The following is a 15,882-nucleotide window of genomic DNA, read 5'->3' as shown; positions in this document are numbered from 1 at the left end:
TGTTGGGATTTCCAAATGTTATCCATTGCCTCTGTAAAGAGGCTGGAGTCTGCATTAGAGGTGATATTCCCATCCTAGCAGAGAGACCAATCACTAAGAAACCAATGTGAAAGGTGAAATCAGCACCTCCTCAGCAAATATAAAAGGTGCATGAGGAGGAAGTACCACAGTTCCTTGATTCATCATTTCAATAGCAGACACATGAAGAAATTCCACAAATACATCCATCATCATTTCAGTACCAAATACCTCAATTTCAGGAATGCTCGAGCCAACAATTCCAAGAAGCTCAAGGAGGAAACTAATTTGACTGGGATCAGCTTCAAATAACTTTACAAGGCATCTCCGAACAACAAATGCATTTCCAGGAACAGCAAGCTCAATACCAGAGAGATCAACAAGCACAAATCCAACAAGTGCTTGAGTTACAAAATCAACACTACAGAGAGTTTCAGGAATATAAAGAGAGGGCAGAGAAATGCCATGTAAGAGACTCTGGATATAAAATAAATGTGCAAGGGAAGCTGAATTACATGAGTCAAGGGATGCAGAACTTGGACCCAAAGCTATGCCCATTTGATCAATTAGCAAGACAAATTGAAAAAGGAATGAAAAAGAAGGATAACATTCTATGTAATAACATGATATGGGGAAGCACACCAAGAGACAATCAACTTGCACAAAAGGACAAGCAACCAGTACAAGAGGAAGAGGGGGATGATGATGATGATGAGTGAAGAAGTTGGAGCCAAGAGGTTGTTTTGCTCTTTAACTATTTCTTGTTTCATTGCAATTTCAATTATGTTCTTGCTCTGTTTGGTTATCTATTTTATTGTTGCATTAGTTTATGTTTTCCTTGAGATTGTTGTGTTTGTCTTAAAGTAATTTGAATCGAATAAAGGAATTGTCTTTGAATGAAAAAGAAATGAGTTCAATTTATAAAGAAAAAGAAGTCCTCTAAAGAAAGTGGTGGTACATGAGTTGTGGTTGTGATATGTGAAAAGTGGTGAGTTGTGAATAACTATAGTAATTGAATGACTCTTTTGAACACAGGTTTAGAATGATACTTGTGAGACTTCTAAACTTTAAAAGATCCTTGACAAAAAAAAGAAAGAAAAAGAAAATAAATGAGAAAAACCAAAAACAGCAAGCAAAGAAAAGAAAAAGAAGGGGATAGATTGACAAATAATAAAGTTCTGAGCATCAATGACCAAGGATCTAGTTATGTATCTATGGTGTTTTTGTTAAAGAAAAAGTTTGGGTAATTAGATCTGAAGGTGTGCTTCATCACCAAGTAACTTGAGTTAATTAACTCGGGATTATGGTTGAAAGTCCACAATCAAGAGCCGCCTTGTAACAAAATATTTAGAAACCCAAAGAAATTTTGGGCACCAATATCTAGAAGCAAATCCTGGTTACATGCTTGTGGTATAAATGTATCAAGGAGAGACTTAAGTGATTAGGTCCTTGGGGTGCTTCATCACCTGGTAAATTGAACCAACTTGTTTGGAATTACTGATTGAAAGTTCACTATCAAGAGTTACCTTGAGACAAAACACTTAGAGCTAAATAGATTAAAAAGTATCTCTCTAAAATAAAAATGGAAGAAAATAGTTCAAGGATCATTCAAATGAAATAGGGAAGTCTCATAATGTCATTCAAGCCCAAGTATAGGGGAATTCTTCATTCCTAAGATCTTAAGATTTCAAAACTCATTTAGGAAGAGCAGTTCAATCATAACCACAAGCCTAATTAACCCTATTAACTAGGATGGACATAGACCTTCGAAGAATGACTCAATTCTTGCTCAACCAATTCAATTCTTTCTTATTTTTCTTTTCTCTTAATTCTTTTGCTTGAGAACAAGCAACATCTCAAGTTTGGTATTGTGATGCACTTGCATCTTTAGTTATTTTTCCTTTAGAATTTCATTTAAATAGTTAATAGTTTTTGTTTTATGAGCAATAAATTCATAGAATAGTAATAAGTGATTTGAAATGCTTTGAATAATATTGTTCCAGGAAATTTTGAAGATAAACCAAATAAAACAAGGACCAAGATAAGCAAAAAGAAGCTTAGAACACAAGTCACAAGCTAAGGACACACTTTGAAGCTAAGGACACACTGTGAAGGACACACTTTGAAGCTCAAATTCATCAAATTGAAGTCCTAGACTCATTTGCCATTCAGAGATCTATAATTGCATGATTGAGATAGGGAAAAACTACCAAAAGTACTTATGAAGTTTACGAACGCTGACAAAAGTACTCATAAACTAAGGAAATTAACGTTGTACCCATAAAAGATGGGTTCCGTATGACAAAAGTATCCAAATCTTATTTTTTTGTTAATTTTTTAATAAAATTCCTAAACTACCCTACACTCAACCTCAACTCACTTTTTCAACCTTTCATAACTCAATTTACACCAACTCTTGCCATGGAGTCCAAAACTACTCCTACAACAAACTAGACCGAAATCAATGGTAGTGGTGGTGGTGGTAGAGGATCGGATCTCAATCGATTCACTAATAAGTTTATAATCCATACCCAAACCAAATTAATCAAACACCAAAAAATACTCAAAACATAAAAAATTTTAAATCCATTCATCAAATTTCAATTCATTTTAGCAAAACTAGAAATAGAAAAAGCCATCAACCATAAAAAATCAACAAATTCATTCATCAAATTTGAAATTTATTTCAGCAAAAATAAGAAGTAGAAGTAGCCATCAACTGAATCTTCTATAAATCAATCTCAGCCTTCATAAAAAATAGAAGCAAATTTAAAAAAAAATAGAACAGTGTCATTTTAGTAGTAACTAAATTAATTTCTGAAAAGAAGAAAAATAAAATAAAAATGTTTAAAAAAAAAAGAAATACATTTTTTTTCGCCGGCTGATTGTAACATCGTCAATAGCAGAACCTCCATCCACAGTGCCGCCTCCATTTCTTCTCTGATTTCTCTTTACCGAACCCGCTTTCTGCATACAAGAGTACCACGACCCCTCTCTATTCTCAGGTGTGCGACGATGGTGTTCTCCTCTGTTGGGTCAGACACGCCACGACGACGTTCTCCTCGGCTACAACAGGCGCGCCACGGCAGCATTCTCCTCAGGTTGGGTCACAGATATGCGATAAAGGTGTTGTAGTCACCTTAATAGTGAGAGGGAGAAGCAGTGAGAGGGGAAGAGATTGGCGGTAATGGAGTAGGTGGGTGGCGGACAGCATGAGGAGGTAGGAAGAGAGTTTCTGTGACTCTGTGAAGGTTTTTGAGGGATAAGTGAAGAGAGAGGAAGAAGAGAAGAGAGGGAGTGATGGTAGAATGGGGTTAGGGTGGGGTAGTTTAGGAATTTTATTAAAAAATCAACAAAAAATTAGGATTTGGATACTTTTGTCATACGGAACCCATCTTTCATGGGTACAGTGTTAATTTCCTTAATTTACGGGTACTTTTGTTAGCGTTCGTAAACTTCATGGGTACTTTTGGTAGTTTTTCCTTGAGATAGAGTTGAGATTTATCATTCCGGAGAAATTAACATCTCTGAACCTCAATGTTCTTTCTCATCTTATCTTTTTAATTGATTGATTACTACTTTCATTTACTGCTTTATTTAAATTCTACAATTGAGATCTATTTACTACTTATGTTCTTAATTCATTTATGAGCTTTGTTGTCATTTTATTTTTATTTCCAGTCATTTAATTATAGTCCATTTATTTCACTATCTAGTATTCAATTGCTTGTTTATGTTCTCTGATTAAATTGCCATTCAATTATGAATTGTCAAACTGGAATGGTTAATTGATTATTATTGCTTGATCCATTAATCCTCGTGGAAACGATAACTCACTCACCGTGGTATTACTTGATGCGATCCAGTGCACTTGCCGGTAGTTGCGGATATTGTAAAACCCGTATCACCTCCCACTGTCGCCTCCTCTGAAACGCCGTCCACCGTCATTGGTCAAGAAGCTGTGGTGCACTGCCGTCGCTACCTCGCCCAGAACAGAGACGCTGTTTCGTCTCTCCTCCACGCCACACCGTTGCCTCTCCTCCATGCGCACCGTCACATCTCCACGTCTCCTGAAGCCTACGAAGTGGCGTCGTTACCTCTTCTCTTGCTCCCCATAACGGCACCGTACCTCTATTCCCAACAGCCACGCATTTTCGATGATGAGAAGGCCACCCATCACCCCATTGTGCGACGCATAGCCGCACTGCCCTATGGTGCGGAATTTATAACCACAAACTAACCTGCAAGTGCACTGGGTCATACCAAGTAATACCTCAGGTAAGTGAGGGTCGATTCCACGAGGATTGATGGACTAAGCAACAATGGTTAAATGATTTACTTAGTTAGACAAACAGAAAATAGTGTTTGAGAGTTCAAAAAGCATTAAACAGAAGACATGCAAATAAATAAGTTGGGAATAAAATTTGGAGAAGGCAGTTAAGGGTTCAGAGTTATCTATTTTTCGGATTGACTTTCTTATTAATTTATTTTAATCATGCAAGATTTAATTCATAGCAAACTATATGTGACTAGACCCTAATTCCTTAGACCTTTCTAGTCTCCTCTAACTTTCATCAACCGCCAATTCCTTGGTCAATTAATTCCAATTAGGGGGTGAAGTTTAATTCTAGTTATTATGCCACAAAAATCATAATTATCCAAATATAAGAGGATTATATGTCACGTATCCCGTTAAGTCCAGATAATTAGAATTTAGGAGAAATTATTTTCAAGCTGTTGTTCAAGTAAAGAGCTTTTCCAAGTTATACAAGAACTCAATTAGAAAGAGGGTCATACTTCCGTTCCACCCAAATTCATAAGATAAAGAACAAAAAATAATTCTTGAAATATAAATCAGTACATGAATTAAAATAGAAAAATAATAGTATCAATCCATACAATAGACAGAGCTCCTAACCTTAACAGTGGAGGTTTAGTTGCTCATGGTTCAGAGAGAAAATAAGGATTGTAAATTGGGCTGCGGTGGAATGAAAAATTAATTAATTGGAATCTCCAAAAAGAGAAGTTTCTTTTCTCTTTTATATCTAATCCTAATTAATTTAAAATCTATTTTCTAAAACTAAAATAATATCTATTCCTATTAAAAATTAAAGTTTAAATCAGAATTAATAGGAATCAGCGTTTTCTGCACGTGACGCACGTCACGCGTACGCGTCAGTCACGCGTACGCGTCGATTGTCTTCTTCGCGTGTCACGCGTATGCGTCAGGTACGCGCACGTGTCGCCATGGAAAGCTCCAAATCACGCGCACGCGTCAGGTACGCGCACGCGTCGCTCTTCGCTGTCATCTCCTTTAATTCTTGTGCTGATTCCATTTGTGCAAGCTTTCTCTCCATCCTTTAAGCCATTCCTGACTTATATAGTATTCTTCTCTTTTTCTGCGGAAGCTCCATCAAATCTATCCAATTGCTACCTAAAATAAATAGAATTGCATAAGATTCAAAGTAGCATCCATAGTGGCTAAAAGATAATTAATTCTTGATTAAACTCAACAAATTAAATGCAAATTCACTTCGCCATGGAAAGCTCCAAATCACGCGCACGCGTCAGGTACGCGCACGCGTCGCTCTTCGCTGTCATCTCCTTTAATTCTTGTGCTGATTCCATTTATGCAAGCTTTCTCTCCATCTTCTAAGCCATTCCTGCCCTAGATACTCTTCTTCTCTTTTTCTGCAAAAGCTCCATCAAATCCAACCAAATGCTACCTAAAATAAACAGAATTGTACACAACTCAAAGTAGCATCCATAGTGGCTAAAAGATAATTAATTCTTGATTAAACTCAACAAATTAAATGCAAATTCACTTGAAAAAGATAGGAAAGATGCTCACGCATCACAACACCAAACTTGAATTGTTGCTTGTCCTCAAGCAACCAAACTAATATAGGCTTAGAGTGTGAATTTGCATGAGAATGAGAGAGTTCGATTAAGCTCATGTCTCTTCTTATGGTGGGGTTTATAACTGCAATCTTGAATAGTTTTAGTATCTCACTCTCCTTTGAATCAGAAGGATGTCACTGTCATTCGAAATTAGAATCCGGATAATATTATGAATTCTCTGATCTTTTGTAACTCAATTTAACCCTTGAACACAGCAATTTCTCTTTGATTCTCTTTTCTTTGGTGCTTTGCACCTTGAGCCTAGCCGTGACTTTAAATGTTTTGTCTCAAGCTTCATTTGACACAGAAACACCACAAGCACTTAACTGGGAAACTCTCTTTAAGTTTTGATTTTTCTTTCAGTTACTCCCAGACAGTGGTGCTCAAAGCCTTTGGCATACTCTGTTAATTGCAATTGATCTCGACTCTAAATGTTTTGTCTCAAGGATTACTTGACACAAGAACACCACAAGCATATGACTGGGGAAACAACTCTTTGAACTTTTAATCATGTCTGACCTCCCTAGTCATTGATGCTCAAAGCCTTGGACCTTGCTTTTTTTTTTTTTGCTGTTTCTTTTGCTTCAAGGATTAAACTTTTACTTATTGCAGAGACTTCATAATAGTTCTCTAAATTCCCGTTCCTTGTACATCAACATTCTTTGATTCAAATTCAAATATGCACTGTTCATGTCATGCCTTCAGAGTCACAGAAAATATCACCACATTTGAATAAATGAGACTACTCTAAAAATTAAACTCAATTTCTCATGCACTACATCTTTTCTTCTATTTTTTTTATTTCAAGCTCAGTGGGCAATACATGAGGCACTTTTCAGAATTAAAAACGAATAACAGAATAAAAATAACTAATTTACTAGAACCTAAGAATTGAAATAACAAAGGATCATGCAGAAACCAAGTAAAATAACGGAAAACAGGAATATAACATAATAAGAACGGGAGGAAATATAAAATGAAAGGAACTCAACCACCTCAGTTATCCTAGTGGCCATCTCATTCTTCAGGCTGTGCTCCTCCGTAAAGGTGATTCGCCTTTCTTTGGTGCCATAAACAGAAAAGCTACAAGCGAAGCGACACAACACCAAACTTGAAGGTTTGCTTGTCCTCAAGCAAAGAAGAACTAAAAACAGAGAGGGACAGAAAAAAATACATAAAAAATAGTATGATGAAAGAAGAATAAAAGGATAAAAGAACAAGAGAGAATTAGGATTTGGGAGGGAGAGAGAATGAAAATCAAAACTAGGCGGCGAACTAGTGGAGTTGTGCGGTGCATGCGACGTGTACGTGTATAGCACGCGTACGCGTGGGTCGCCCGATTTTGAAAGTGACGCGTAAGCGTCTGGCACGCATACGCGTGCCCTTGGTTTGTGCGAATCGCGCGAAAGCGGCCGCGCGCACGCACAACTCTCTGCTCGCGTGGCCTGGGAACCAAAATTTTCAGATGATACGTGCGCGTCATGCACGCGCACGCGTGGATGGCCAATTTCGGAAAGGATGCGCACGCGTCAGGGACGCGTACGCGTGATGGGACTTGTGCTCCCAGCACCATTCCAGTCCCACACCATCATAACTCTCTGGCCATACAACCATTTACGCCGTTTTTTAGGGTCACGCGTACGCGTCAAGGACGCGCACGCGTGGATGGCTAACAGCGCAAACGACGCGCACGCGTGAGGTACGCGTACGCGTGGACTTGTTTGTGCGAAAAACATAGTTCCAGCGCCACTCCCACTCAACTCTCTATTCACTTCTATTTTTTCACGCACACACATATGACGCGTACGCGTCAGCGACACTTGCGCGTCGTGTGCTCGTTTTTTTTCGAAGTGTTCGGTTCCTGTTCTAAAATAGCTACATGATCATAAAACAGTAAAAACTCAATAAAAGTCAAATAAGTAAGAAAACTACTACTACGAAAAAAACTAAGGATACGAAATCATCGGATTGCCTCCCGACAAGCGTTTCTTTAATGTCACTAGCTTGACACTTGATTGTTGAATTTTCTTCCTCTTCTTCCAGTTGGTTAAAAGAAATGTCTCCAAGGGGGGAGAGGTGAAAATTAGTTCCCCCTGATATAAATTCCTCCGAACAAGCTTTCTTTTATTGTGATTAACTTGATTCACCTTGCTTGTTGGTGTAGAGGTTGGATTATTTTTTTCTGACCTTCTCTTTTTCATGGATATTTTCTTCGGTTTCTTGGTCACAATCCCCTTTTCAGTGATTTCCTTGGTTTCATTCACTTCTTTAATTTCAAAATTTGGGTGTTGTGTGATGGTTAGAGTGTACCCTTCATTAAGAACTTCTTGAATTGGTGGTTCAATAAACTCACTATCTATGCCAGTCTCTACTTCATTGGAGTGTAGATTTCCCATAATTATTTTCATCCCTTACAACCTCCTTTATTTGTGCATCTTCCTCCTTTGTTTTTGCATCTTCCTCTTCTTCCATGTGTGAGGGTGGACAGTTCTCTAATTTATTGGAGTATAAACTCCTTTGATTGATTTCCTCACTTTCTTCTATAGGATCTTGCATTATCTCTCTTGGGAAGGAATTTGCTTGTTCCTCTTCCTGGGACTTGATAATTGACTGCACATGTTTCTCTATATTTTTGACACTCGTCTTTATATCATGTATGAATTCTTTCATGAGAAGCTCAAGATCTGATGGTACTTGATATGAATAAGGAGATGGTGGCTCTTGATATGGATAAGAAGGAGATGATGATTCTTGATAAGAGTAAAAAGATGATGGTTCTTGGTGTGAATAGGGAGATAGTGGCTCTTGATATGGGTAGAAAGATGATGGTTCTTGATATGGGTAGAAAGATGATGGTTCTTGGTATGAATATGGAGACGGTGGTTCTTGATAGTTGGAACATGGAGCACTGAAGTCTCTTTGGTTTTGACTTTGTCAACCACAATTTGGATAGTTCTCCCATTCACAATAATATGAATCACTCCTTGGGTGTGAGTAGTAACCCATGTGATCTCTCTCCATTATTTTTCTTAGCACAAAACACCAAAAAGAATTATAACGCACCATGTGGTAAACAAGAAAGCAAAGAAGAAAGAACAAAAATTTTTTTTTTCCGAAAATACTAAAGCAAAATTTAAATAAAATTAAAACTAAAACGCCTAATCTAAGCAATCAAATAACTAATAGTTGTTAATCACAGTCAATCCCGACAACGACGCCAAAAACTTGGTGCGAAATTTATAACCACAAACTAACCGGCAAGTACACCGGGTCGTATCAAGTAATACCTCAGGTGAGTGAGGGTCGATCCCACGAGGATTGATGGACTAAGCAACAATGATTAAATGATTTACTTAGTTAGACAAATAAAAAATAGTGTTTGAGAGTTCAAAAAGCATTTAAACAGAAGACAGGCAAATAAATAAGTTGGGAATAAAATATGGAGAAGGCAGTTAAGGGTTCAAAGTTATCTATTTTCCAGATTGACTTTCTTATTAATTTATTTTAATCATGCAAGATTTAATTCATGGCAAACTATATGTGACTAGACCCTAATTCCTTAGACCTTTCTAGTCTCCTCTAACTTTCATCAACCGCCAATTCCTTGGTCAATTAATTCCAATTAGGGGGTGAAGTTTAATTCTAGTTATTATGCCACAAAATCTTAATTATCCAAATATAAGAGGATTATATGTCACGTATCCCGTTAAGTCTAGATAATTAGAATTTAGGAGAAATTGTTTTCAAGCTGTTGTTCAAGTAAAGAGCTTTTCCAAGTTATACAAGAACTCAATTAGAAAGAGGGTCATACTTCCGTTCCACCCAAATTCATAAGATAAAGAACGAAAATAATTCTTAAAATATAAATCAGTACATGAATTAAAATAGAAAAATAATAGTATCAATTCATACAATAGACAGAGCTCCTAACCTTAACAGTGGAGGTTTAGTTGCTCATGGTTCAGAGAGAAAATAAGGATTGTAAATTGGGCTGCGGTGGAATGAAAAGTTAACTAATTGGAATCTCCAAAAGAGAAGTTTCTTTTCTCTTTTATATCTAATCCTAATTAATTTAAAATCTATTTTCTAAAACTAAAATAATATCTTTTCCTATTAAAATTAAAGTTTAAATCAGAATTAATAGGAATCAGCATTTTCTGCACGTGACGCACGTCACGCGTACGCGTCAGTTACGCGTACGCGTCGATGGTCTTCTTCGCGTGTCACACATACGCTGTGCAACTTCACTTTTCACGCATACGCGTCAGGTACGCGCACGCGTCAGGTACGCGCACGCGTCAGGTACCCGCACGCATCGCTCTTCGCTGTCATCTCCTTTAATTCTTGTGCTGATTCCATTTGTGCAAGCTTCCTCTCCATCCTTTAAGTCATTCATGCTCTATATGGCCTTCTTCTCTTTTTCTGCGGAAGCTCCATCAAATCCAACCAAATGCTACCTAAAATAAACAGAATTGTATACAACTCAAAGTACCATCCATAGTGGCTAAAAGATAATTAATTCTTGATTAAACTCAACGAATTAAATACAAATTCACTAGGAAAAAGATAGGAAAGATGCTCACGCATCACCCTACTGCTCCCCTGTGACGCACATTCCTACTGAGGAAAAAGGCTGCCCATCGCACATTCGTGTTCTCGTTGGATGTTTCTTTTTTTAATTTTGATAATTAGATGTTTCTTTGATTTAGATGTATGTTTCTTTCTCTTTATATGGATGTTTTTTTACTTTCAGATGTATTGGATGTTTCTTTTATTTTAGGTAGAAATTAGAGTGAAATGAGTTAGTAAGTTAGTCAAATAAATTATGCGATGAATTAAAATACCACGCGAAAAATTTAGAATGATTTAGTTGAGAAAGAATAGGAATGAAAGAGAAATAAAAAAGAAAATAACAATAAAAAAGGGAAAGGGGCGTATTAATGCTGCATTTAATTTGAACAATTAAAACTAAATATAAATAGAACTCTCCTCCATTAAGGGGAAGAGCTCTATTAATTTCTAATGAAATAAATGTATTGATTCTCTATATCTTTGATTTGTGCATTGTTATTTTTAAGAGAGAATTTTCGTTCTTTATTTCAATGATTCAAATTTATTGGAAAATTGTTTGAATCTGAGTTGAATTTTATGATCAATTCAAAAATTGAATAATAAGAATTGAGCTTGAAGATCCTCTCTCAATACTTATGGTTTTGAATTTAGATTTGATATGTGACAGTGAATCAACTAAATTCAGATCTTAAGAATTGTGTGGTTTAGAAATCAAGAAATGTGCTTCATCTCTTCTCATGAACAATTGATCAAAGAATTGGCAATTGATTAAGTCAAGAGAGAGGTTGAGCTACCAAGGATTTGAAATTCAATCACTTCTGATTTTTCAGAGATCTATAATTGTCTGATTGAGATACAATTGAGATTTATCATTCTAAGTGAATTAACATCTCTGAACCTCAATATTCTTTCTCATCTTATCTTTTTAATTGATTGATTACTACTTTCATTTACTGCTTTATTTAAATTTTACAATTGAGATCTATTTACTGCTTATGTTCCTAATTTATTTATGAGCATTGTTGTCATTTTATTTTTATTTCCAGTCATTTAATTCTAGTCCATTTATTTTACTATCCAGTATTCAATTGCTTGTTTATGTTCTTTGATTAAATCACCATTCAATTATGAATTATCTAACTGGAATAGTCAATTGATTATTGTTGCTTGATCCATTAATCCTCATGGGAACGATAACCCATTCATCATAGTATTACTTGATGCAATCCAGTGCACTTGCCAGTAGTTTGCGGATATTGTAAAACCCGTATCACCTCCCACTGCCGCCTCCTCTTAAACACCATCCACCGTCGTTAGTCAAGAAGCTGTGGTGTGCTACCGTCGCCACCTCGCCCAGAACGGAAACGTTGTTCCGTCTCTCCTCCACGCCACACCATTGTCTTTACTCCATGCTCATTGTCGCAAATCCACCTCCCCTGAAGCCCGCGAAGTGGCGTCGCTACCTCCTCCCTTACTCCCCATAGCGGCACCGTGCCTCTGTTTCCAACAGTCATGCGTTCCCGACGAGTGAGAAGGCCGCCCATTGCCCCATTACATCGCGCACAGCCGCACTGCTCTACTGTTCCCCTACGACGCGCATTCCTGTTGAGGAAGAAAGCCGCCCGTCGCACATTGGTGTTCTCGTTGGATGTTTCTTTTTTTAATTTTGATAGTTAAATGTTTCTTTGATTTAGATGTATGTTTCTTTCTCTTTATATGGATATTTTTTTTTACTTTCAGATGTATTGAATGTTTCTTTTATTTTAGGGAGAAATTAGAATGGAGGTGCAACGAATGAAGTGACTGCGGTCTTTGGCGAGAGGGCGGCGCAGTGTGAAGAGTTTGGGAGAGAGAAAGTAGGGTTTTGGGGCTTTCTTTTACCGTGAGTGGAGAATGAAAATGGAATTAGAATTTGAATATTCTTAATTAATTAAAAATTTGATTTTTAAAAATTAATTTAACATTTTTTTAATTCATTGTTTATGTTATTGATGTGAGGATTTATACTAGTTCAGAATTTAACAAAATAATTTCGTTGTGAGTATAGCCCAAACCGACAATCGATCCTCAAATTAAAGTTTAATTTTTGGTTGTCACAAGTCCAACCTAATAAAAATAACTGAGAGTATTAGTCCCGAGTCGTTCTCCTTAGGAATTACAATCGAGTGCTCAATTATTGGTTATAAAATTTAAGAGGTTGGGTTGATAAAGCAAGAAATTAAAAAGGCAAGAAATTAAAGCAAACAATTAAAGAAAGCAATTACTAAAGAGAGACATTCATGGCAAGGATTGAGAATATAGGATTTCTATCCTAGTTTTAATTATCATACAATGATTAACAAGAGCTAATCCTATTAAGTCATCTTCAACATCGGAAGAAGGTACAATATTATCTTCAACATAGGAAGAAAGTCTAATAGGACTAGTTAATATCAATCCATAAGTCCTAATCAACTCCCTAATTGAATTAGCAAGAGATTAGAGTCAATGGAAATAATATTAACTAACAACTCTAGATCACCAACATGAGTTGGGTATTAATGACTCAAGATTGCCTAATTTCTCTTTCTAAGCCAAGAATACTCAAAAAGCTACTCTAAAATTCAACCAAGCATTTTGTCAAACACTTGGAAGGCATAAAAGGAAAGCATCATAAATTGCAAGAAATAATAAAATCTACCACTACCAATTGCAAGAAAATGATAACAACAACTCAATTAAATAATAAAGGAACATAAAACATAAATTGCATTAATAGAGAATCCAAATCCAACAATAGTGCATGAACATAAAAATGACATAAAAAGAAAATTAACAAGAGAACTAAGAAGAACAAAGATATAAGAACAATAAATTATAAAGAAAACTAGATGAAAACAAGAATTAAACCCTAGATCTAACATGAAAATAAACTAAGAACCCTAATTTCTAGAGAGAAGAGGGAGCTGTTCTCTCTAGAAATAACCTAAAGCATGATCCTAAACTAATCTAATTGCTCCCCCCTTTGTCCATCTTGAGTTCTGCATCAAATAGTTTCAGAAATGAGTTGGATTTGGGCTTGGAAAGTTCAGAAATCGCCCCCAGCAAATTCACTTTAACGAGGTCACGTGATCAGCGTCACGCGTGCGCGTGGTTGACGCGTGCGCGTCGCTGGCAAATTTCCTCCTCACGCGTACGCGTGGGTGACGTGTGCGCGTGGCCATGATTCCTCCAAATGCTCATTTTTTTATGAATTCTCCATTTTGCATACTTTTCTCTTCACTTCTTCCATCCAATCCTTGCCTTATAAGTCTAAAATCACTCAACAAACATATCAAAGATTTGAATGGAAGATTTGAATGGAATTAAAGTGAATTAAAATTAGCAAATTTAAGGCCTAAAAAACATGTTTTCACTCTTAAATACAAAATTAGAGAAAATTATAAAAGTATGCTATTTCATTAAATAAATGTGAGATAAGTTGATAAAATCTCCTAAATTCAATATAGAATAAACCATAAATTTAAGATTTATCAGTTATTTAGAATGAGCGTGGTCCTCCTATATTTTTTCAATCGGAAATCAAAGCCCACTAAATTTAGAGATCAATTGCTATTATACTAACAAATCTACAAATCAAATTCCAACAAAACTTCAATCAAAATTTGCACTATGATCCTTTTTATGATAATACTACTTGATGTCTCCATTGGCAATGAATTAAATTGATGATAATTGATAAATAATTTTTTATAGTAGAATCGATCGAAGAGGTATAATTATGAAAAAAACAAAGATGAAATGAGTTAGTAAGTTAGTAAAATAAATTATGCGATGAATTAAAATACCACGCGGAAAATTTAGAATGATTTAATTGAGAAAGAATAGGAATGAAAGAGAAATAAAAAAGAAAATAACAATAAAAAGGGATTAATGCTGTATTTAATTTGAACAATTAAAATTAAATATAAATAGAAATACTAGAAAATAGAAACATGCTGGTTGTTTCATATTATTTAGCAAGTATATAACATTTGATAATGTGAACTCGATTTTATTTTTTTTAATTTTAATTTTTAAAATAATTAAAATACATAACTAATTAATAATAAAAAGAATAAAGTATTATTTTTGTTTTCAATATTTGAAATAAGTCCTAAAGTTATATTTAACATTTAAATCGTCCTATTTAAGTCCCTAACATTTTAAAATTGTCCCAATATTATCCTACCATTAGAAATCTGTTAACAGAATTGACGATGGGAGAAAATTGAGACGATTTTAAGACGTTAAAGATTTAAATAGAATGAAAATATTAGGGACAAAAACGATACATTATTTTTAAAAGAATTACCAAATCAAGTAAAATAAAAGTAAATTTTAACGAAATAAATTGCATTACGAATTCAAGATTTTTTCTCATCATAGAATACTTCTAAAATGATTAGTAGATTNNNTAAATTATTTTTATTCTAAATAAATTTATTTTTTAATTTTACTCTTAATCACATTACTTTCATTTTAAGTAAATTTATTTTTTATTAAGAACAAATTAAAAAATAAATTAAATAATTATTTGTCATAAAAAAATTGAAATTATTGAAAAATTAAAAATAAAGTTTAATTAAATTAAACATTAAAGAAGTTTAGTATATTAGAGATAAAAAGATATAATTTATATTTTATTGTATATGTATATGTTCTTTTTTTTTCTTTTCCAAAAGTTTGTATACTAATCACTCTACAAGTATAAGTAAAAATGAAGCCATTGCCTTTGTGAGCTTGAGGAAGACACACCAATTGTTGAATGAGAAAGAAGCATAGAGCCACAGACGATCGGACGAAGACACGGTGGTGTCTGAGCTCAATGGACAGCGACGCTGAGTGAAACCCTTGCAACGGTAGGGGAGTAATCTAGGATTTGTGTTTTGGGGGTGAGGCCTGTATACCTGTCAAGGTTCTAAAAACTAAACCGAATTGGCCGGTTCAACCGGGTTAATCGAAAACCGATCATTTGGTTCGTTCGATTAATCTCCAAAATCGTGTTGCAAAAAACTGGTTGAAAAATCGATCGAACTGTCGATTAACCGACAAACCGATCGAACCGGCTGAGTTTTTTAAAGGCCCGGTTCGCTATTGACATAGAGAACGGCGTCGTTTTGATCGAAAACAAAGGCAAAAAGGAACAGATCCACATCCCCCTTCTTTCTCTCACAAACCCAACCCTAAACCATATCAGAGCAGAGAAGCATGCCAGCATCTCCCTTTTCCGTTGCCGAGCTACTCTCCGTCGGCCAGAGGTTGCTGTCGCCGCCGAACTGGCCTCAACCGAGCCAACCACTTCTCTCATCGGCGTCACTCACGTGCACAGAACCCACGAGCACGTTTGTTTGCGGTCTTCGTTTCCAGTCG

General features: G+C 35.7%; 1 protein-coding gene across 1 annotated transcript in view; it reads right to left on the bottom strand.

Annotated features, from left to right (window-relative positions):
• Window positions 1-15,679, bottom strand: part of LOC107642035 — a 28,655-nt gene extending 12,976 nt beyond the window's left edge. Inside the window, exon 1 of the mRNA XM_021124386.1 lies at window positions 15,666-15,679. The gene's annotated coding sequence lies outside the window, so the exon portion shown is untranslated. The remainder of the gene's footprint in view (window positions 1-15,665) is intronic.

The sequence above is a fragment of the Arachis ipaensis genome, chromosome B05 (assembly GCF_000816755.2).
Source record: "Arachis ipaensis cultivar K30076 chromosome B05, Araip1.1, whole genome shotgun sequence".
In the NCBI taxonomy this organism is placed as follows: Eukaryota; Viridiplantae; Streptophyta; class Magnoliopsida; order Fabales; family Fabaceae; genus Arachis; species Arachis ipaensis.
Note: the sequence above shows the minus strand (reverse complement) of the source record. Positions and strands in the feature narration are given on the sequence as shown.